Here is a 22,602-nt window from a genome sequence, read left to right as displayed (position 1 = left end):
CCCAAAGACTACTAACATTAGCTATTTTATATCGTAGCATTGTCCCTTTCAGCCCTGACAGCTTACAAAGCACTTCTCACATTATTTATATTACTTCACATTAAGTACATTATTTCATGGGATCTCTGCTCCAAACCCTTCAGTGGGTCCCCTTCACCAGCTAAACAAATTCCTGCCATTTGAGGCGCTTCACAATCTGACGCTGTAGAGGCCTTGCTAGTCTCATCTCACCCAATGTCCCCTGCCCCTCACAGCACAGCCGGGCCAAACCCCAAACAGACCCTGGTTCTACTGGCTCATTCCCTTTGCTTACTTCACTCCTGATACTAGGAATCACCCCCTTTCGCAGACTTCCTAGAAGAGGTGGCATTTTCTCTGCAATCATTTCACTCCTTTTACCAAGAATCATTTCCTCTCTTTACAGACTTCCTAGAAGAGATAGCATTTTCTCCCTGATTGCCTCCCCTGCCCCCAGTTGATCCCTCTCTAAAGTCCCTACCAAGTATTATGGGCATTTGGGTCTGTGTGTTAGCCTCCTTCTGGTCCACGGGTCCTTATCCTTGGACCCCTTTGTTTGTCTGGTGCAGTTGGACTGTGAATTTGTTGGGATCCTTCTCAGAATGCTTGTAGCCTACATTCATGATGGCAGGAAATGCTCGACTTCAGTAAGACAGTGAAATAAAGATGTATTTTTTTCCTAGCCAAGTTCATAGACCCCTGAAATCTATTCACTAATCCCAGGTAAAGAATTTCTCTTCCAGACAAAGCTTCATGAGGGCAGGGCCTACATAGGCCTCATCTAAAAACTGAATTTCTCCTAGTATCTAACATACAGCTATGTATGCATGAGGTGCTTAATACATGTCTGTGCATGGCGCTGTCCAAGGCCACCCAGTGAGCCAGTGGCAGGGCCAGGGCTAGGACCCAGGGCACTTCATAAATGCTAGTTCAGTGCCTTTCAAACCTCCCTGCTCTCCAGGGAAGGGAGGAAACACTTATCTGACCATGTAACAATTTCCTGAGCCTCCAGCATATCCTAAGGGGTCGATAAATTATTCAGGACACACCTTTGTAGAGAAAGGGCCCAGAGAGTGAGGCCAGACTGGGAGTCCAGCGGGAACCAGCCGGCAGCTGGGACCTCCCTCTCTGGCACCTGTCAAAACCTAGAAAAGTTTCCTTTTCCTGGAGAGAGGAGAGACAACCAAGGAGATCAAACAGAGCCACAGGCCCCTTCCCCCAGTTCTCGGCCCCAACCTTCTCCCAACAGGCTGGTTTGGAAGATTTCCCTGAACTTGTCTGTGGTGATTCGAGGGAGCTCGATATGGGGTAGAGGATGGAGGGAAATCAAGGACTCCAAGCCAAACCCCACATCCAGCTTTCCCCTGTACACACCTCCTTCCCCTATCCCTGACCGAGGATGACACCCCACCACACACACACACAAACCCTTCTCTGTGCTTGCTATTTGGGGATGTGAACAATATCCTCTCATGTTTAGAAAGAAAGAGAAGGAAACCCCCTCTTCCTTCAAAAGGAGATAGTGGTAGAAAGAGTATGGGAATGGGAGCAGGGGGACTTGGGTCCAAGTCTCTGCTTTACTGGGTGATCCAAGTTTCTTCCCACCTCCCAGCCCCCAGTTTCTTCATCTGTAAAATAAAGGGAATAGGTCTAAACCAGGGGTGGGGAAGCTGCAGCCTCATGGCCACGTGTGGCTCTTGGTCCTTAAGTGCAGCTTTCTGACTGAAACCAAACTTCACAGAACAAATCCCCTTCATAAAAGGATTTGTTCTGTAAAACTTGGACTCAGTCAAAAGGCCGCACCTGAGGACCTAGAAAGCCACATGCAGCCTCAAGGCCGCAGGTTCCCTACCCCTGGTCTAAACTCTTCAGGCTCTGAATTCTGATACTATCCCTCCTCGATTACTTTTTACAGGCAGCTAGGTGTTCTCTAGTTGATAGGGAACTGGACCTGGAGTCAGGAAAACTTGAGGTCAAATCTGGCCATAGACTCTTCCTAGTTGTGTGGCCTTGCCCAAGTCATTTCACTTCTGCCTACCCTGGTTTCCTCACCTGTAAAATAGGGATAACAAACACCCACCTCAAAGGGATGCTGTAAGCATCAAATGAGACAACATCTGTAAAGCATTTAGCACAGTGCCTAGCACATGGTAAACATAATAAAAATGTTAGCTATCATCATTATTATTTAATGAGATATTTGCAAAGTGCTTTTTAAACCTTAAAGCTCTACACAAATGCTGGCTATTACCATTATTATTAATTATTATCATTGCTTTTGGTGACGTGGGTGAGGAAAGATGACTGGAGGACCTTAGTGATAGAAGTTAACCTTGTCAGGTTCCTGGGATCCATGTGACCAAGGAACACAGCCCCAGTCTCAGGAGCAGCCCCTCATGAAAGAAGTTCAGGTCACAAGATTACCTCGAATACTGACAAACTAAACTCCAATAAGCTGCCAAATGGGGAAGAAGCCAGCTGTAGTGTGGGGCAACAGTCAGGAAAGACTGGAATAGAAAGGCTTCCCATCACTGATGAGAAAACTGAGGGCCAGACCAGAGACTGACGGACTGGCCGAAGCTTGCACAGTATGTTAATAACAGACCTGGGACTAGAAGGCAAGAACCCTCATTCCCAGGATTCTGCTCTTTCCTCAATGCTACAGCTGTGGAGGAAGCAGGGAAGGGAGACTCAATCAATCAACCAACAAGCATCTATTAAGAGTCTATTATAGGGGCAGCTAGGTGGTGCAGAGAATAGAGCACTGGCCCTGGAGTCAGAAGGACCTGAGTTCAAATTTGACCCCACACACTTGACACATATACTAGGTGTGTGACCTTGGGCAAGTCACTTAACCCCAATTGCCCTGCCTTCCCCCCTCCAAAAAAAAAAAGTCTACTATATGCTAGATACTGGGCAAGGTTCCTGAGGATATAGGTACAAAGAATGAAACAATCCCTAATGGAAAGGAGTTTACATTTCAGTGCAGGAGACCAGTACATATAAACTATATTCAGCAAAAATATAAAGCAAATCACTTGGTATTTGGCAGGGATTAGGGTGCCTAAGCTGGGTCTTAAAGAGAGACTATCTGAGGAGGTAAGGAAGAGTGAATTCCAGGCATAGGGTGTACAGTCAGGGCAAAGGTTTAAGGGACAGGAAATGGAGACCATAGATGGAGCATATTGTGAGTGAGAAACAGAGAGAAGGCCAGTTTGGCTGGATTACAGAGTTGGGTGGGGATGGATAATGTCCAGTGAGGTTTGGAGAGAGCCAGACTGTAAAAAGGGGGGGAAAAGGCACCTTATAAGCTAGTATGGGATAATTAGGGATTGGAGAAAAGCCTTAAGGAGAGTCCTCATGTCTGGGAAGGTGCCTTGGACTAGAGGTCAGGGAGCCCAGCTCCCCTGGTTCCAACACTAGGGCAACTTGGCCTTGTTTCCTAAGGCAAGTCCCTCCCCCCAAAAAAATGATAGGGTTGGTCTTCATGATCTCTAAAGGCTCTGGGAGTTCACAAAGTCCACATGTCCACAGATGCTTTTGTTTTCATAAGGAGTCAGTCTCATCCAGCCTGCAATTCTATAATATAACTAACGCTTCAAGGAGCTATGATTCCACTGGAGAACATTGGCAGTTACTACTCCATTCACCAACACAGTTCTCAAGCTCTCTTGAGACCTGGGAGCCTTCCAGTATTGCTGTGGCTGAACTATCCATCACCCCAAAACTACGCTGGGTTGACTCCTAAACGATGGCTCTCCTATGCCAATCCAGGACTCGGAGCCTTTCCAGCTCAGGACTACCTGCCCAGGAAACGTTTGCTCCAAGTGTAGAATCTGGGGTGACCTCAATACCAGAACAAAGTGTCAGAGTACAATGGTAGAAGACCTCCTTTTCCAGGCTTATTACATCCTTCAGAAATTCCACAGTCCAGCCAACCACCCTCCCAACTGTCCCTCATACATGATGCTCAGTTCCAATCTCCATTTGCCTAGGCTGTCCCCCAAAGCTGGAATGCATTACCACCTCAAAGAATCTCTAGGGTTCTTTTTTCAATTTAATTATTTTTTCCCCAATTTAACAGGCATTATTTTCTCCCCTTGTCCCTCCCAATTCCAAATTTTAAAAAAATTAAGAAAAGCAAAACTCTTATAACCAATGTGCATAATGAAGTAAAACAAATCCTCAGTGTCCATGTCCAAAAATGTATGTCTTATTCTGAGAATCCCTAGCTTATTTCAAGGCTCTGCTCAGGAAAGCACTACTTCCACAGAATGCCTTTCCTAATCCCTCCCTGAATGGCCCTGACCTTACTTCCCAGTGAGAACGTAAACTCCTTGAGGGCAAGGGTGGTTTTGGTTTTTTGTCTCTGTACTACCACCACCACCTTGCACACAGTAGGCAATTGAGCGATCAACCATGACGAGAGAGACATGATAATTGCCCACCTTTCTAATAACAGCTTCCATCTCTATAGCACTTGCCAGATTTAGCAAGCCCTTTCCTATGAGAGCTCAGTAAGGCATATATGCTTTGTCCAGTCTGGACCTGTGAACTCACAGGTGTAGGGAACCAAGGAGATAGACAAGTGGCTTGGGGCACTAGGGAATTAAGTGCTTTGCTCAATGGTCAGACAAGGAGTTTGTGTTGGAGGCCAAGACTTGAAACTGGGGCTTCCTGACTCCAACTCAGGTCCCTTTATCCACAAAGACCCTGGTGCAAGGGATCATTGTCACCATCTCACAGATTCAGGCAACTGATGAGCTCATCCAGTTATTACCTAGCTTGTCAGTCCTAGAACTGGGATTTGAACCCCCAGGGTCATCAATTTAGAGCTGGAAAGGAGCTCAGAGCTCATCCAATACACCCCCCTCCTCTCCTGGGCTAAGCTATCACTCAGTTTTTCTGCTGGAATCTAAGAACAAAGATTAACACAAAACAGACTGGCCAAACCCCTATCCCCTACACAGTCTGGCACTAATACCCTGCTCCCCCTCCAGGTTCCTGAAGAAAATTCGGTGGTCAGACTTGTACTCAGTAAGTACTGGGGAGATAGGGCCCTGAGCTTGAAGTCAGAAAGACCTGAATTCAAATCCTGCCAGTACTTCCTTATCAGTGTGACTCTGGGCAAGTTGCCCACTCTGCCTCAGTTTCTTCATCTGTAAAAAGAGGGAGGACTCAGTAGCCTCAAGGTACCTCGCAGCACTAGGTCTAATGATCCTATGAATAAATTAACTCATAATAATAACAGCTGACAATTATATAGTGCTTTGAAAGCCCTTTGTAAACATAATCTCATTCCATCTTCACAACCCTGTAAGGCAAGAACCATGTACTGAGGAGGAAATCAACGCCCAGGAGAAGTTGAGGCTTCATTAGGTTACACAGATACTAAGTTTCGGAAGGATATGAATCCAGGTTGTTATTTTAAATATTGTTTGGATGTTATCGCCCCTATCAGAGTATGAACTCCTAGAGGGCAGGAACTTTTTTTGCCTCTCTTTGAGTCCCAAGCACAGTGCCTGGCACAGAGTGGGTACTTGGTAAAATGCTAACTGACTGACGAAGTAATGAGGGGCCCCTAGGTAAGAATGATCCCGGGGCAGGTGTACAAATAAAGGAAGGCCTCCAGGAAGGGATAAGGGGGCACTAGAACTGGGCTTGGGGGGGTGGGAGGGAACAAAGATGGGAAATACATCTGAGTGCTCAGACAAAAAAAAAGACAGAGCAGAGAGATCTTACCTATTTGGGAATGATTCGAAGTAGTTTAATAATAATAATATCTACATAGAACTCTGAAGCTTGCTGAACACTTCATCTATGGATCTCATGTGGTCCTCACAATAACCCTAGAGGTAGGTGATATTATCAGCCCCATTTTGTAGATGAAATAGCTGAAAGCCGAGTTAATTGACTTAGGATCACAAAGCTACGAAATATCTGAAGCAGGATTTGAAATCAGGGCCATGCCACCTAGAATGGCACACAGGAAGGGGAACACAATGAAAAGCCTCTCAAAAGAGAGTCCGGAGCCAGAATGTACAAGGCCTAGAATGCCAGGTCCATAGAGAGGTCACTGGGCTTCACTCCAATTTGGCAAACCTCACAGAGCACTGTATAACTCATACTCTGTTTTGTATTGCAACTATTTTTTAAGGATTTTGTCTTCTCTCCCCACCCACCCCACTAGGTTAATCTCCCCAAGGGCAGGCCACTAGTTCTTTGATCATCTTCGAATCACCAGGCATATCTACTGAAGTTCTCCTCTGATGCTTAAGCCCTGGCAGGTCCTACTCCAGCTGGTCAAGTATGTGGCCAATGATGGCCTGGGTGTGTCCTCAGAGGATCAGTCTAGCTAAGCACAGAGAGGCCCAACAACAAAGGGTTAGCCACAGCTACTAGTGAAGGCAGTCTGCTTCTTAAGGACAGAGAAACAGAGAGAGGCTGTGACTGAAGCACCAGCATGATGGCATGGCCAATGGATGAAATCTCATATCCCTGAACCACTGAGGTAAGTATCTCCAGCTACACCTTGAAGACTGGTACTTAAACTGAACAGGCATCTACTGGGTGTCAAGAGAGAAGGAGATATGGAATGCAATCTTTATCCTTTGCTACCTGACTGGGCTTTGCCCTCAACCTGTATTTTCACTGACCTACTTCCTTCACCAGCAAACAACTAGTATTTATTAAGCAACAATAACATGCCACCCATCTTGCTGAATGCTGGAGATACAAAAGTCCCTGCCTTCAAGGAACTCATATTCTACCACCAACCCCACCAGCCCTCTCCTTCTCCCCTTGATGTCCTCACCTTCTTCTGCAAGGCAGTGTAGCATAGAATAAATACTATTTATACGTAGTATAAATTATGTATAAATAAACACTATGCATAAATGCTATTTATACCTAGTATAAATACTATTTACACCTAGTATAAATACTCTGGATTTGAAGTCAGAAAATCTAGGTTTCATTTAGTCTCCAACTGGCCTCTACTAATTGTGGCAAATCATAACCTTTCTTCTGAGCCTCAGTTTCTTCTTCTGTCAAATGGGGATGATATTACAACTCCATCTCTCTCAGAACCACCGTGAGGAGCAGAGAGCTTATGGCTATAAAAGCACTTTGTAAGCCTTAAAAGCACATAATGGCTCTCATATGCCCCTCTCTTCCATATACTTTTCCCCCTCACCTCCTTGTCTTTCCTTCCCTTTCTCTACATCCCCTCACAATGTCCTCAGATCCTTCCGTCATTTCTCCCTCCTGGTCACCGTCTCTCCACGTTTCCTTCTCCCTTGCTTTTCTCCCCCAATCCACATCTCTCTTCCTCTGCTCCCCTCGGTCTCTTCCCTTAGCTCTCACCGGGAAGAGCTGAGATGTGCAGAGTGGCTTTGGGCATCATACGGATTTAGCGCAGAAAGGGACCTTGGAGACCATGTAATCCAACAGAGGCCCAGGGTGTGACAAAGTGAAATTCTCATATTTTCCTACATTCCTGACCTGAAAAGAAGTGGTGGTGGGGCGTGCTCAGTCCCCATTATCTTGGCCCTAAAGTCCCAGCTCCTAGACCCCAAATCTGATACTCACCTTCTTCCTGGGGTGTTTCCTGCTTTGTCCCGTGCCCCCGTAGGGTTCGGTGCGGAGGGCTCACCTAGCCCAAGCCCAAGGCACCTCTATCTGGAGCGGAAATCACCAGCCCAGTCGGCCTCTGCTCTTCTCCTCTCTCGAGGGCGAGGGCCCTGCACGCCTGCAGCCTCCCCGGCACATACAGGGTAGACTTCCAGAGGGCGAGGACCGGGAGCAGAGCCCGCTGCAACCACTGTGCCCTCGGGGAGCTGGACCAAGGACGCTGGCTACGGGAGAGGATGGTGTCCTGGCACAGGGCAGCGGGTGGGGTCCCGGCTTCCAGCTAGTCGAAATGCCAAATCAAGGGGACCAACAGTGGTAGCGGTGTCCGGGTTCTGATTTGCTGAGAACAAGGAGGCGGCCGGGGTCCGGCCAAGTTCTGACCCAGGCGACTGCGTCCAGGCTGCCGGCTGGCACCCGGCTGGAGGCGCAAGCTGCGCCCAGGATCGCACCGCTTCCTGGGTCTCTCGCACGTGGGCAGAGGCTGGCAGCGCCCGGGCTCCGGTACACGGGGTGAGGGCAGTGGGCGCGTTTCGGAGCTCAGGCAGAGTTGCGGCTCGGGTGCTCGGGGTAGGAGACGAACAGCCTTGGGGCAGGGGCGCACGGCTACGTCCCGGGCACGGGGCTGGCGAGCCGCGACCGGGATCCAGGACCCAGGACTGGGGGAGAGGGCGGGTGGTGCGCTCCGGCTCCGGCTCCAGCCAGAGGCGCGGGCGGTGTCCGAGCTTGTAGCCCCGGCTGGCGCGGGGCGGGGAGTAGGACGGTGCAGCCGATGCCCCAGCGGGGAAGTCGGGCCGGCAGCCCGCTGCAAAATGGAGCGCAGGCTTTGACTTGGCAAGCCTGGGTCCCGAGCAACCCCGCAGCCCTCCTCTTCTTCCTTCTCCTCCTCCTCCCGGGCTCCCTCAGCTCCGCGATACCACGGTTAGCCTGCCACTCTGAAGCAGTCCCGCAGAGGTCAGAAACAGAGCCCTAGGAGCGCCGTCCGGGCCGGGAATGAAAGGAGCCGGGAGGACCCCGCCCGGAGGCGGGAGGACTCTACGCGGGGAGGGCGGAGCCGCAGCGAAGTGGGGGGAGGGGACGGATCGTCTAACCTGCCGAACCCCCTCCCCCAACCTCCTCTTCCCCCACCCCTGCACGCGACTAGGGAAGAGGAGCCAATAGGAAAGAGCTGAATGGAAAGGAGGTGGAGCTAACACAACTACGTTCCCTGAGGTGGGGCGAAGTAGGGGTTGGGGGAACCTCCCCCCCCAAAGAAATAGGGTGAGGAGTGAAGTGGGGAGGTAGGGGAATCAATAGTGGGAGAACTTGGGGGAGGGGGTGGGCCAAGCAAAGAAGAAAAAGGAGGCTGGAGAAGGGGCTGAGGAAGAAGGAATGAATGGGGGAGAAGAGGGAGGGGCTGTTGGATTAGGGGAAGGGGTTTGTGTGAACGAAGAGAGGAAGGGGCTCGAGGAGAGAGTGGAAAAGAGAGGGAGGGGCTTCGGGGAAAGAACTACGAAAAAGGCTAGGGGGTGGACTGGAGAGAAGAGGTAGGGGCTGATGGTGGGGAGGGGGAAGTTTTAAAAGGTCAGGGTGGGGGAATCCTAAGAGAAAAGGGCTAGAGAGTAGATAAGGTGCTGGGGAGTGGGTTGGAGCGAATAGGAAACGACTAGAGGTAGCCAGGGGAGAGGGAGAAGGGGGGAAAGGAGCCGGGTAAAGTGTGAGGAAGTGTTTGGGGGAGGGGACGATGGATTTGGGGAAGGGCTTTGGGAAGAGAAGGGCGTGGCTAGGTTAACCTTAGGGCAAAATGTGCTTTTGCTGAGGCCCTCTGGGTTTCAGCCCCATTTTGCATTTCAGATTGCTTTGTAAATAAGTTAGGGAAAGGGGGGCTGGTTCTGTAACGTCTTGGGGGCTTTGGGGTTCTTACTCTGCCTGCACATTCTAGAGAGGGTCAATGGGATGGGGAAAAGAATGAGGTAGGGCTAGGTAGAAGAGCTGTAGGAACCCGGGAGAGGTGGGGGGGGGGGGCGGGGCAATAGAAAGGTTTGGGGGATGGAGGGTGGGGAGAGGAAGGGAGAGGCCCCAAGCGGAGGGAGGGGAATGGACTCTGGGGTCGCCCTTGGGCCCTTCTCCTCCCTCTCCAGCCTTGCTTCCCTGATTGGTTGCTTCAGTGCCTTGGAAATGTTCGGATTTAAAGAAGTGGAAGAAAAAAAGCTTTTTAAAAATAGAAAACGGATCTATATGAAATCCTTCCCCTCTCCCAACTCTGTTCCCCAGCATTTCATTGCTGTTTAATAACTCGGGTTGCTAAACAGCTATGTGCTGTTTAATAACTCGGGTATGCCTTTCAACAAACACCCCTTTACAATCCCCCCCCCCATCTTTGGAAATGAACTCACTCAGAAGAATGGGCAGGGGAGAGGTAAGAGACCAGGCCTGGGTTAGAGGGCAATCCATCCACATTGCCTAAGCACCTGTGTGCAGAACGGGTGACTGGGTTTCCTGGTACAATGACAAGAATTCGGGTATTTAACGGTAGAAGATCTGGATTCAAATTCTATCTCTTAGAGGCGGCCAGATGTTGAAGTGGATAGAGCTCTGAGCCTGGAGTCAGGAGGGCCTGAGCTCACATCTGGCCTCAGACACTTTACTAGCTGTGTGGTCCTGGACAAGTCACCTTACCTCTGCTTCAGTTTCCTCATCTGTAAAGGGGAATGATAATAGCCGCTACCTGCCCGATCAATACCTGAGGATCAATAATGTTTGAAAAGCACCTATCTGTATGACTTTGAGAAAATCACTTTGCAAAACTGAGGCTTGGTTTCTTGATCCATAAAATGGGGAGGTAGGACTATACCATCTCTGTAAAGTCATTTCCAGCTCCGAATGATCTTACCTCCATTAGAAAGGGGACAGATGTTTAAAACCTGGTCCCTGCCCTCCGAGAGTTTATGATTGTGGCTAGACTGAAGCTAAAATAGAAATGTAAATAAAGATACCAAAGATAAGGAACAAACAGCTCAATTACTGGACCAAGTACCCAGTGGTCCAATGAGGGGGAGAAACAGTAATAGTTCATGTCCCTATAGGCTTTACCATTCACATCTATTACCTTCCCAAGTGGTAGGTGAGGAGAGTGAGGCAAGGATTAATACACCCATTTTCCTGATGTGGGAACAGGAAAAAGGTAAAAGGGCATTTGTTCTACTCTTACTTCTACCTTTCTGTTGTCCCATCTCTTCACCTTTTCATAGGCTGGTAGATTTGGAGGTGAAAAAGACTTTAGAGCTTACCTAGTCTGACTCCTTCCTTTTACAGATGGGGAACTTGAGGGTCATATTAAATGATTTGCCTAAAGTTACAAGTGTGGCTTTAAGTAAGAGAAAGAACTGATCTGAACTTAGGTCCTTTGGCTTCAAATCTCATGTGCATTCCACTGTATGAGTTGACCTCTGGGAAGATGCAGCCATAGATTGAAGGCAGAATGATAAGCTAAGAGGCAATATATTACTTTTAAAAGTTTGGGAGAGTGGTTATGAAGGCTGGAATTAGGGTCTGAGACTGTGTGAGAAGAGAGAGAAATTGAAGAGAAACGTATCACTAATGATAAGATGTGGCCGCTGATAGTGTGGTGCCATTCACAGAAACAGAAGAGTTGAGGAGACAGACAGGTTAATCCAAGAAACTGATGAGTTCGCTTTAGACCAGCTGAATTTGGAGTGTTATCTGATCATCTTGGTGGAGATTGTTCTGTTCTTCCTCAAGTCAATAAGTTTTTGTTAAGTGCCTACTGTGTGCCAGGTACCATGTTAATTGGTGTCTGGGGATACAAAGAAAGGCAAAAGACATTCTCTGCCCTTAAGAAACTCATACTCTAAAGAAGGGAGACCTGCATGTAACTGTGTGCAAAGATATATGCAGGATAAAGTGGACATTGTAGTTCTTCCTTTGTTCTCAAAGAGGGTCAATGACATCAGCAGGGTGATGTCTTGACTTGCAAGTGAATTGGATTTAAGTGAGGCAGGGCTATGCAAAGTCATCAGCCTCTCTCCTTCGGAGTCATCAGAGTCCAGCAGCAAGACACAGGTCAGCATAACTGGTGATGGCCCCCCAAAATGGACATAAGTTTAGAGGAAAAGCACTAGCACTAAGAGAATGGCTTTGTGCAGAAGGTGAGATTTTTAGCTGGGACCAAGCCAAAAGATGGGGATAAGGAGGCAAAGCATTCCAGCTATGGGGGAAAGCCAATGAGAATGCCTGGAATCAGGAGAGGACGTGTCTTGTTTGGGGAACGTCAAGCAGGCTAGTGTCCCTGAATTTAAGAGTAGATTGGGAAGAAGGGGTACAGTGAAGTGTAAGAAGACTGGAAAGGTAAGCAAGGGACATGTTATAAAGGGCTCTGAACACCAAAAAGAGGATTTTATATTTGATCCTGAAGACAATATAATAGAGAATCACGGGTGACATGGTCAGAGATGAGCTTGAGGAAAGTCACTTTAGAAGCTGAATGGAGAATGGATTGGAGTGGGGAGAGACCTGAGGCAGGCAGACCCACCAGCAGGCTATTGTAGTAATCAAGGTGTGACATGAGAGGGCCTGAACCAGGTGGTGGCAATCTCAAGGTAACAGGACTTCTTCACTGCCAAATCCAATAGGGTGTTTTTGGTCCTCATTTTGCAATTGATCCATTGGCCAACTCCTTCTAGATATTCTCTCTGCCCTAAATGTTGACTATATTTCATAGGATCATAGGATTTCGGAGCCAGAAAGGATCTTAGAGGTCATTTAAGAATGCCCTCCTCATTTGACATATGAGGAAATTGATGTCCAGAGACATTAAGCCCATTGGTGTGAGCTCCTGAAGGCAGGAACTGTTTTTGCCTTTGTCTGTATCACTAGTGCTCAGCTCAATGCCTGACATATAGTAAGCACTTAATAAATGCTTGCTTGTGTCCAACTCGATGGATTGTACTATCCTGTAATCCATTTCAATTCAATTCAATTCAAATCCATTAATCACTCACTAGGTGTGAGGCAGTATACCAAGCCCTGGGATACTAAGAAAAAGGAAAGTTTCCTTCCCTGATAAAATTCATAATCTTTTTGGGGAATAGGGAGGCACAACTTGTACACAAGTAAGTAAATTCTGGATAATTCTAGGAGGATTGGTGGGATGTGGCACTTTGAAAGAAGACAGGATTCTGAAAGGTTGGGGTGAAGAGGGAGTGAATTTCAAGCACAGAGGACATCTATGCAAAGGCAGGGGACAAGAGATGGAATGCCAAAGTCGAAGGAATAGCCAGTAGTCCAATTTGGCTGGAACATAGAGTGTGCAACTGAGCTGAGTCTGGAAAGGCAGGTTGAAATCAACCTCTAGAGAATTTTAAATGCCAGGATGGAAAGTTTGTATTTTATACTAGAGGCAGTAGGGAGCCACTGACAATTTTTGAGCTGGATGGTGACTTCAAATAGCTGTTTGTCTTTGGTGTTTGTGGGTTGAGAAGTCTGGTAACTGCCACAGCTCAGTGATTCAGGGCCCTGAGGCCTGCTCTGCCCGGTCTACTCCATGCCTAGTCTGTCCTGGCAGGGCCCACATTGGGCTGCACTCCACTCCCGGCATAGTGCAATAGACCCTTCCCAGTGACCATCTAGGCTGTCTTGAGCTGGAAACTTGTTTCCCTCTGTTATTTCATGGGTTTTGAAGCTCTAGAATTTGTTTAGAGTAATTTTTACAGGTGTTTGGAAGGATTTGGGGGAGAGCTTAAGTGAGTTCCTGTTTTCAAGTCACCATCTTGGCTCTGATCCCCAATTTGATGAATTATCAAATCAGCCTGATGAGATTACAGGGAGATATCCTTATGGGACTGGGGTATGCCCACTGCCACCTGGATGATAAGACAAAGGGATTGGAATACTATCTACCACCTCCCATCTCCATGCTTTTACATTGGTTGTGCCCCAAGCTTGGAAGGCGCTCCCTCCTGGATTCCACTTCTTGATAGCCCTGACTTCTTTCAGGATGCAGCTCAAACACAACCTTCTTCAGGAGGCCTTCCCAGTTCTTTTTCTCTAAGGTGACCTTCCATCTGTTCTTTATCTATGGTATATTTGTTTATTTATTTTCATGTTGCATCCTCTATTAAGCTCTTGAGGATCTAGAAGATTTTTGCATTTTTGCCTTTCTTTGTATCCCCAGTCCTTAGCACCATGCCTGGCACATAGCAGGTACTTAATAAATACTAGTTCCATTTCCTTCTACTGCCTTAATAAGTGCTTGTTGGTTGATTGATCATTGATCTAAAGCTGGAAGGGTCCTTAGAGGTCATCTATTCCAACTCTCCTCTTTTTATATGTGAGGAAACTAAGGCCCAGTGAATTTAATTAGCTTTGCCCAAGCTCACACCAACAGTGTCAGAGGAGGGATCTGAATCCAGGTTCTCTAACTGCAAAGCCACTGTTCTGTCTACTATGCCAGAAATGCTTCCATCACTCAGCATGATTGATTGAGATTCAAGGGCTAGGCTCTTACTGCCCTTATCTGTGGTCTATAAAAACAAATTGTAAGACCAGCCCACACATTCTTTTTCTCATTCTCTTTGAGAAGAACAGACCAGAGACAAGTACAATGGACATGTAGAGTGGGAAGAGGATCCTATGTCCATTTGCAGCTCACTAGCTTTGGGAATAATGGATAAACACTTGTAGCAGAAGCACATGATAGAGGTTGGCATGTGTGACCTGAGATGGTAGTTCTCAGACATTTGTGAGTTTCAAACTGTTATGTATAGGAGGTAAGATTTTGAATTCTCTATTCTGTATGATTCAGTCTTTTATTTAGAAAATGGAGGTATTCCGAGAAGAATAAGCTTTGAGAGATTAAAGCCCAATCCCAAGTTCAAGGATAGGACCTAGAGAGAGCAAAGAGATTTTCTGAAGTAGTACATTCCTTAGAGAACAGAAGAGCATAGTCTATAGAACTCATGAAGAGGATCCTCTTTAGAGAATAAAGCTGGTGAATTCCTCAGATAGTACAGGTCTGATAGGAAAGGGATTGCAGCAGCCTTTAAAGTATATTTATCTTCCAAGGGGAGTTTAAACCACAGGGTGGTGCAATGAGTCTTGGTGGAACTGTATAGGACTCTGGGAAAACAGCAGAACATCAAAGGCTTGCCTAATAGCAATCCCAAGTTTGGTTGCCTTTACAGAGAATTATTAAGACCATTAATGTTAAGAACACTTTATTTGTTTCTAAATTGATTTATAGGATTTGTTAGTTTTCTGCATCTCATGCATTTTTTGTGCGGTGAAACGAAGACTATCCTGTACCTGATATGTATTTGGGACCTTGAATGCTTGTATCACCCACATCTGAGGAAAGCTAGATGTAAAATATTCTATTCATATACTCAAAAACTCACATGGCACTGCAATTTCATCTATTTGGGATGTAGACCTCAACCCACCCATTACAATCCATCCTGTATAGCTCTTGGCCATGTCCCCTTGACAGTTTGCTACAGGGAGTCCATCCACTATGTTTGAGGCCTTCCTCAATTTCTCCTGATATCATGAGGGTAGAGCATTGTAGATGTCTAATGGTCGTCCTGTACTCTTGCAAGGTGACCAACCCCATTTTTCTTACATCCTTTACTCCTGTTCTTCAGAGTTCTTTATTATTTATATGTTGGCACTTTCTCATGCCCACCATACACCGCTCCATTGCTCTACATGTGAAATTTATTTTTAGTTCTCTGGATGCCATGGAGCAACACTGGTAAAATGTTAGTATTGAAAAGGTGGGCCTTGCTTTCATGGGAAGTTTGGAGTTACTAAAAGAGGTTTGCAATTTCTCAAAAGTAATCTAGTCCATTCCCCTATTCAACTCCGGGCTTAGCTCATTGTCCATTTATACTCTGTGTCCAGGGTATATATACTATGTGACAAGCTCTATAGAATGTCTATCAAAATGCATGTTGAAATATGGACCACAGATGGTCTTCATCTACTTTGTATTTCCTGTGTAGATGGATAGGCTAAATTCCTTTGAATGCTTATAGATCTCTCTCTCTCTTTTTTGGGAGGCAGTCAGGGTTAAATGACTTGCCCAGGGTCACACGGCTAGGCCAAGATTTGAACTCAGATCTTCAGAGCATGTGCTCTCTTCACTGTGCCACTTAACTGCTCCTTATAGATCTTTTTCAGGAGGCCCTGTAACAGCACAATGTCATCCACAATCAGGAGCATCTGGAGAATTTTACCATCTACCAGGAATCTCTCTTCAACTGTGATGCTGCCCTGGAGCTCCTCCATGAGAGCAGCAAACACCTTTGGCAAGCACGCCTTTCTATTTTATATGTCTCTGGATAATTGTTATCAGAGGGTCATTGAATAAGATTATTTCTGTTAGTGTATCTTCTAAGGATATGTGTTATATACAGTGGTGTGTTGGAGACAGATTGTACCGATTCTTGAGAGCCAACTGTTACATTTTCAGCATGAGCATTTGCACCTCAGAAACAGGCAGTGTTTGATTTGTTGTTCTATTGATTGTCTAGACTTAAGAAATAAATGAAGAAAATGTTATTAATACAGATTAAATTTAAAAGTGAGCCATGTGTTCATTCCCCCTCCCCCAGAGAGCTGGTTCTTAAACATTTATCAGCGCATCACTTGTTATATCCAATTGATGAGTGACACCTTATTGTAAAAGAGCCTGTGAGACTATGTTTTGTTCTACCAAAACCAAATGCTTTTTCATTACCAACAAACAATAAGCACAATGGAATCTGTGTTCTCTACATCTTTTGGTTAATTGTGAAATGGTATAGATGTAGGCCTTTGTGTAATATTGCTTGCAAAAGCGTACTTGTTGTGTGAGGCTATGCCCTTGATTCATGTATAGATGACTCTCATAAAGATTTTAAATAGATGGGAGAGTAGGCATGCAGGTTACTCGTTGTTGATGTTCTCTTGGCGGTCACTTTTTAAAAAAAATAATGAAGTCTGAGATTTTTTCCCATGCCTTTGGTATCTTTCCCACCTTCAGGTATTTCATAAATCCATCCCTCAGTGCCCTTAGAGATGTATCACTTCTAGTTCTAGACATACAAACACACTTACAAACACACACAGAGGTCAATCTGCCTGCATGAGAAAACAGTTTGTTATGATGGTTTTTGCAAATATTTTCCATCTTTCTTCTTTCTGTAGTCCTCCTTCTGTTTTCATCCTTGAGTGCTCTTAGGACAACTTTACTTAGATGGATATCTTGCCAAACTTTAATTAAATTGTTTTTACCTCTCATTGCTTCCCTCTGCTTTATGAGATGATACTACTAATTATCATCAATCATCCTTTGTAACATTTTACAAACTAGTTTATATTCTAACCTGGTCCTACCTTCAACAGCCGTTTCAGTCTGTTTGGCAAGAGAGTTAGATGTCTGCTGACTAAGGTGCTAAGACCTCTTTTGGTCTTCTTGCTGTGGCAATTAATTAGGCTAACCTACTGAAATTATTGTAGTGGTGGTATATTCGTGTTGTTGTTGTAATGGTATTGTTGTATTGGTGTTGGTATCATTTCTGTTGTCCATTTCCCATTTTTGACTTTCAATTACTTAAGTTATACAAGGTTAAGTTGTTTCAATATATATAACCTAGCCTTTTCTCATTAGTATTTTTTTATTCTGATCTTAACTACAATGAGTCAATAGTCTGACTGTACAGTCAGCTGACTCAAGAATAACTCCCACATCAGTAACACGTCTTTTCCTGCTTTCTAAAATATCTGTTTTATTCTCTATGGTGTTATTTTGTGCTCACTGTGTCTAGTGCTACCAATTCTTTTTTCCATGGAAATGGTCATTATCTAGAGGTATGATACATCTGTGTAATCTACAAGTTTTTAGCCTCTCTCAGTTCTTTTTCCTGAACCCATATCTTTCTCCCCATGTAATAGTAATTAAGGTGGGATTTTTTGCTGTTGACCTTTAATGATTCTGGCCTTCTTTGAATGGGGCAGATAAAGTGGGTTGTTTTTGTATTTCTCAGCATTGAGACAATTGGGAGCCATTGATTTGTATCTGATGTGATATTGGGGGTGGGGAACTTTTCCATGCCCAGACTGGGTGAGGTTGAGGCCCTTCAGGGGCCCTGAACAGGATATATAAGCGCAGAGGTTAGCATTCTCGCTAGGAGCTCAGAGCCACAGCAGGAGTGGCGTGTGACTCTGGGCCAGCCGTTCTAATGAGCTCCCCGGCTGTACACCCAAATGTTGAAAACTACAAATTGTATTTGGTCTGTAATTCAGGGTGCTGGCTTTTCCTCTGAACTAGGTGGATGTTATTTGCATGCTGGATTAAAGTAAGATTGTTAACCCCTTAACGTTGCTTTCCTTAAGTAAAGCAGATCAAAAGGACCTGTGTTGGCAGCTTTCTGGGTGCTGGTTGTTGGTGGATCTTACGCCCCCACAGAAGCTGCTAGCTGGATTGTTGATACACCCCATCCTCACCTTTCCCCACCTTTGCACTGAAGCCACCAAGCATCAGAGTGTGTTGATTTCATGTAGAGGAACTTAATAATCTCTTCATAGAATTTTTCTGCTTCTTCATTTTCATACAATAGTAGTGTGTAAGTTGCAGTTATTTTCATGGTGATCTTTCTTGCAAATACCCTTGATGCTGCAGTACATAATGACCAAATGGCCCCAGAAAATGATCTTTTTTCTTGCCTCTGTGAGTACAATAAAACCCTTTCCTTCAACTCCTTTCTCTGCTACTTTTAAGAGAACCTATGAGCCATCCTTTCATTAATTGTAACTTCCTTCTGGCTTCATTTATATCAAGAATGTCAAGAATAATATGATTCAGTTTGTCCATTTGTTGGTCACTGGACAAGGAGCTCATATTTAGAATACCAGCGGTCAACCTAAAGTGTATTGATGGTCTGAGACTTGTGATTCTTATCACCTGTTCCTTTCCCTGCCCCTCTGCACACATCACTGCAGCAGTAGAAGGAAGCTGCACTGGACTGGGGGCCATTTTATTTTGCATGTATATACTAGGAGATTTTCCCAGAGCCACTTTACTTGTGGGCAGTGGGCCTACAAGAGAAACTCACCTCTTGTGGTTCAGCCTCCAGAATTTGACTCAGGTTTGTGTGAGGCCAGAGAATTGGGGGATGGATCTTGAACTACCTGTTACATCTTGGGGTGGGGGGAGAGTGGATATCTGGGATCTGAGGGATTGATTTTTAATCAACCCCAAATGCCCCTTTTGGAAGGATCCCATATGTCTTGGTGGCTCATCTGGGATTATTTTTTTTTTTGAGCCTTCCTGGGGATTTTACCTTAGCATGGCATGACTCCAGAGGCTCACCAGGGATTTGAGGGATTGACATCAGGCCCAAGTGCCTAATCCCTTTAATAGATGTTTGTTGAACTGAATTGTATTGTATGTCCTATCTTTAGTTCTAAATCTACTTCTCCAATCTGAGTTTATTTTTAACCTAGTCTGTATCAATATTGCCACATTTTCATAGTCACTCAGACTTGTAACCTTTGGAGTCATCTCTGCCTTCTCTCATCACCTCCACAGTATCCCCCATATGCTCTCCACCCAAGCCACCACTGCACTTAGGGTCTTTTGCCCTTTTTCCCTGAGTTATTGTCAGTTTCCCAAATGATCTCCTTGCCTCTGATCTCCTCCTGCCAAATCCATCCTACAAACCATTGCCTGATTGGTTTTCATGATACACAAGTGTGACCTCATTACTCTCAAAAGCATTCCATACAAATTCCCCATCTTAGCATTTAAGATCTTCCGCAGGCAAGTCAAGTAGTGAGGCTTCGATTGCATTTCTAGTCATTTCATATTTATGTGCCACCTAGCTGCCCCCATTTTTTTTTGGAGGAGGGAGGCAAGGCAGTTGGGGTTAAGTGACTTGCCCGAGGTCACACAGCTAGTAAGTGTCAAGTGTCTGAGGCTGAATTTGAACTCAGGTCCTCCTGACTCCAGAGTAGGTACTCTATTCACTGCGCCACCTAGCTGCCCGAATTAAACATAAAATCCTCTATTTGGCTTTCAAAGCCCTTCAGGATCTGACCCCTTCTACCTCTTCAGTCTTCTTACACCTTACTCTTTTCCGCCTGCTCTGTGATCCAGTGACAATGGTCTCCTTGGTGTTCCCTGAACAAGACACTCCATGGCTAATCTCATGCTGTTCCCCATGCCTGGAATTCTCTCCCTCATCTCCACTTCCTGGCTTCCCTGGCTTCCTTCAGGTCCCAGCTAAAGTCCCGCCTTCTACAAGAAGGCATTTCTCCTTAACTAATTCCTCATTCCTCCTTAATGTTGGTGCCTTCCTTCTAATATTAGCTCCAGTTTATCCTCCCCTACATCTCATTTGTACTCAGTCGTTTGCATGTTGTCTCCCTCATTACACCATAAGCTCCTTACCATCTCTCAGCACAGTGTCTGGCACATAGTACGTGCTTAATAAGTGCTTGCTGACTTGACTTGGAGCTATAATCAGAATATCATAGGCTCATAGATTTAGAACTGAAAGAGACCTTAGATATCATGCTGGCCAATCCTCTCATCTCACAGACGAGGCAACTGAGGCCATGTGACTTGTCCAGGGCCACACAGCCAGAAAGTGTCAAAGGCAAGATCTGAACACAGGTCTTCTTGATTCAAAGACCAATGCCTTATCCACTATATCATGCTGCCTCCTGGTCAGAGGAGCTCAGTTTGAATCCTGCTTCTACTGTATACCATCTGTGTGACCTTGGACACATCACAACTTTTCTGGGCCTCGGTGTCCTCATCTGTAAAAGTGGGTTGGATTAGATAGTTGATGTCTTAAAACCCTTTGGAATCTAAATCCTGGAATCATGTTACCTGCTTTAGCAAAATCATCTCTTGCCAGATCAAGAGGTACTTTAACAGCACCATTTCCAATTGCCAGGATGCCCTTGATCCCATCTCTCTGCACTTGAAATCTATTCATCCTTGAAGCCAGGATGACTGCCTCATCACCCCTGAAGAACGGTAAAAAGAGCAAGGCACTGGAATTCTGGTGAGACCCGGAATTGAATCCTACATCTGACTGTTTCCAGTTGTGTTACCATAGGCAAGTCACTTAATATCTTGGACCCTCCAGTTTCCCTATCCTCAAAATTAGGATAATAACTGTAGTATACACCAAAGAGAGTTGTGGGAGTCAAATATGTGCAAATTGTCATGTAAATGTTACATGTTATGAATTCTTCTCTGATCCCCAGAGCTAGAATCAATTTCCCCTTTATTTGATTTCAAAACACTTTCTATTCCTCTTATACACTCATGATTTGTTTTAGATGTGTTTATATTTATAGGTTTTACCTCTGTGGCTCGACTTGTGAAAAATCCATTTTATATTATATGTACACTTACTATTATTAGATTTAACCAATGGTATATTGGTAAATGCTTTACCAACCTGCTCTCTGAAGAAAAAAGTAGATATGCACCCTTTTAAGTTTCATCTGCTTTAACATTTTCTCCATTACTTTCTTAAATCTAGAAAATCAACAAAACAATATATCAAGCCCTGATTTAGTATTCCCCAGGTGTAAACGCTCACACTGAAAATTTAACAATTGGCTCCAGCACATCCCCGGTACCCCTTGGAATATATCTGTGTAGGTATCTTATCTCTCTGTATGATTTTATGTCTCATCGATAGTATCTTATTTATCTTTGCTCAGGTTCCTTCAAGTTCTGACACTCTATGTTCCCACTTCTTACTGGGGGTGGGGAGACAGCTAGGGTGGCACAGTGGATAGAGTCCCTGGCCTGGAGTCAGGAAGACTCATCTTCCCGAGTTCATATGTGACCTCAGATACTTACTAGCTGTGTGACCCTGGACAAGTCACTTAACCCTGTTTACCTCAGTTTCCTCATTTGTAAAATGAGCTGCAGAAGGAAATGGCAAACCGCCCCAGGATCTTTGCCAAGAAAATCCGAAATGGGGTCATGAAGAGTCTGATGTGACAGAAAAATGGCTGAATAACAACAACAACCCTTTATGGGAAGCCTCTCCCAATCTCCATTTATGCTAGTCCCTTCTTTCTGTTGATTATCTCCAATTTATCCTCTACATATACCATTTACATATTGTTTCCTCCTTAAGCTTATGAACTCCTGGAGGTCAGGGACCCTGTTTTTTTTACCTTTCTTTGTATCCCCAGTGCTTAGCACAGTGCCTGACTCATGGTAGGTGTTTAACAAATGCTTATTGACCGACTGACTGTTCTACGTACCCTCCGTCTTTGATATTCTTTATTAATAGCTATAATAATACTCACTAGCAATTATATAGTTCTTTAATATTTCCATGATATCTTCTTTATTTATCACAGCACCCTAGCAGGTAGGTACTATTATTATCCCCATTCTACAGATTAGAGAACTGGGGCAAACATAGGTTAAATGACTTACCTAAGTTCACACAGATAGTATCTGGTGGGAGATTTGAACCCAAGTCTTCATGACTTTCAAGCATTCCATTTACTCTGTCACCTAATGGACTATGCTGCTTATCCTAAGCTAATTTACAGCACTACTGTATAATATTCCATAGTCTAAAGGTCCTTCTAGCTCTGACATTCTACATTCTGTGTTCTAAAGTCTTTTCCAGGTCTTAGAGCAAGAAATTTGTCATATTTGGAAAAGTGCTACACCTGGAGTCAGGAGACCTGGTTTGAACCTGGCCTCAGATGGTTACTAGTTATGGCATCATAGACAAGTCACTTAACCATTCTGAGCCTCAGTTTCCACAACTGTGAAAGAGGGAAAATAATACCTCCACCCCCTAGTGCCAATGTACTCTAGTCCTTACGGTGGTTGTGAGGGGGAAGCCATTTGTTTAGACTTTATAGAATTGCTAGCTGTGGTTATTGGCAAGAAGGTCGGTGCATTCATTATACACAGTAGGTTAT

General features: G+C 45.1%; 1 protein-coding gene across 3 annotated transcripts in view; it reads right to left on the bottom strand.

Moving 5' to 3' along the window:
* The window catches only part of GDPD5 (glycerophosphodiester phosphodiesterase domain containing 5), a 169,195-nt gene extending 160,801 nt beyond the window's left edge, over positions 1–8,394 (bottom strand). For all 3 annotated transcript variants that reach the window (XM_036745986.1, XM_036745988.1, XM_036745987.1), the window contains exon 1: positions 7,609–8,394. The gene's annotated coding sequence lies outside the window, so the exon portion shown is untranslated. The remainder of the gene's footprint in view (positions 1–7,608) is intronic.
* Between the last annotated feature and the right edge of the window lie 14,208 nt (positions 8,395–22,602).

Source organism: Trichosurus vulpecula, chromosome 2 (assembly GCF_011100635.1).
Source record: "Trichosurus vulpecula isolate mTriVul1 chromosome 2, mTriVul1.pri, whole genome shotgun sequence".
Taxonomy (NCBI): Eukaryota; Metazoa; Chordata; class Mammalia; order Diprotodontia; family Phalangeridae; genus Trichosurus; species Trichosurus vulpecula.
This window is presented reverse-complemented; position numbering and strand designations above follow the sequence as displayed.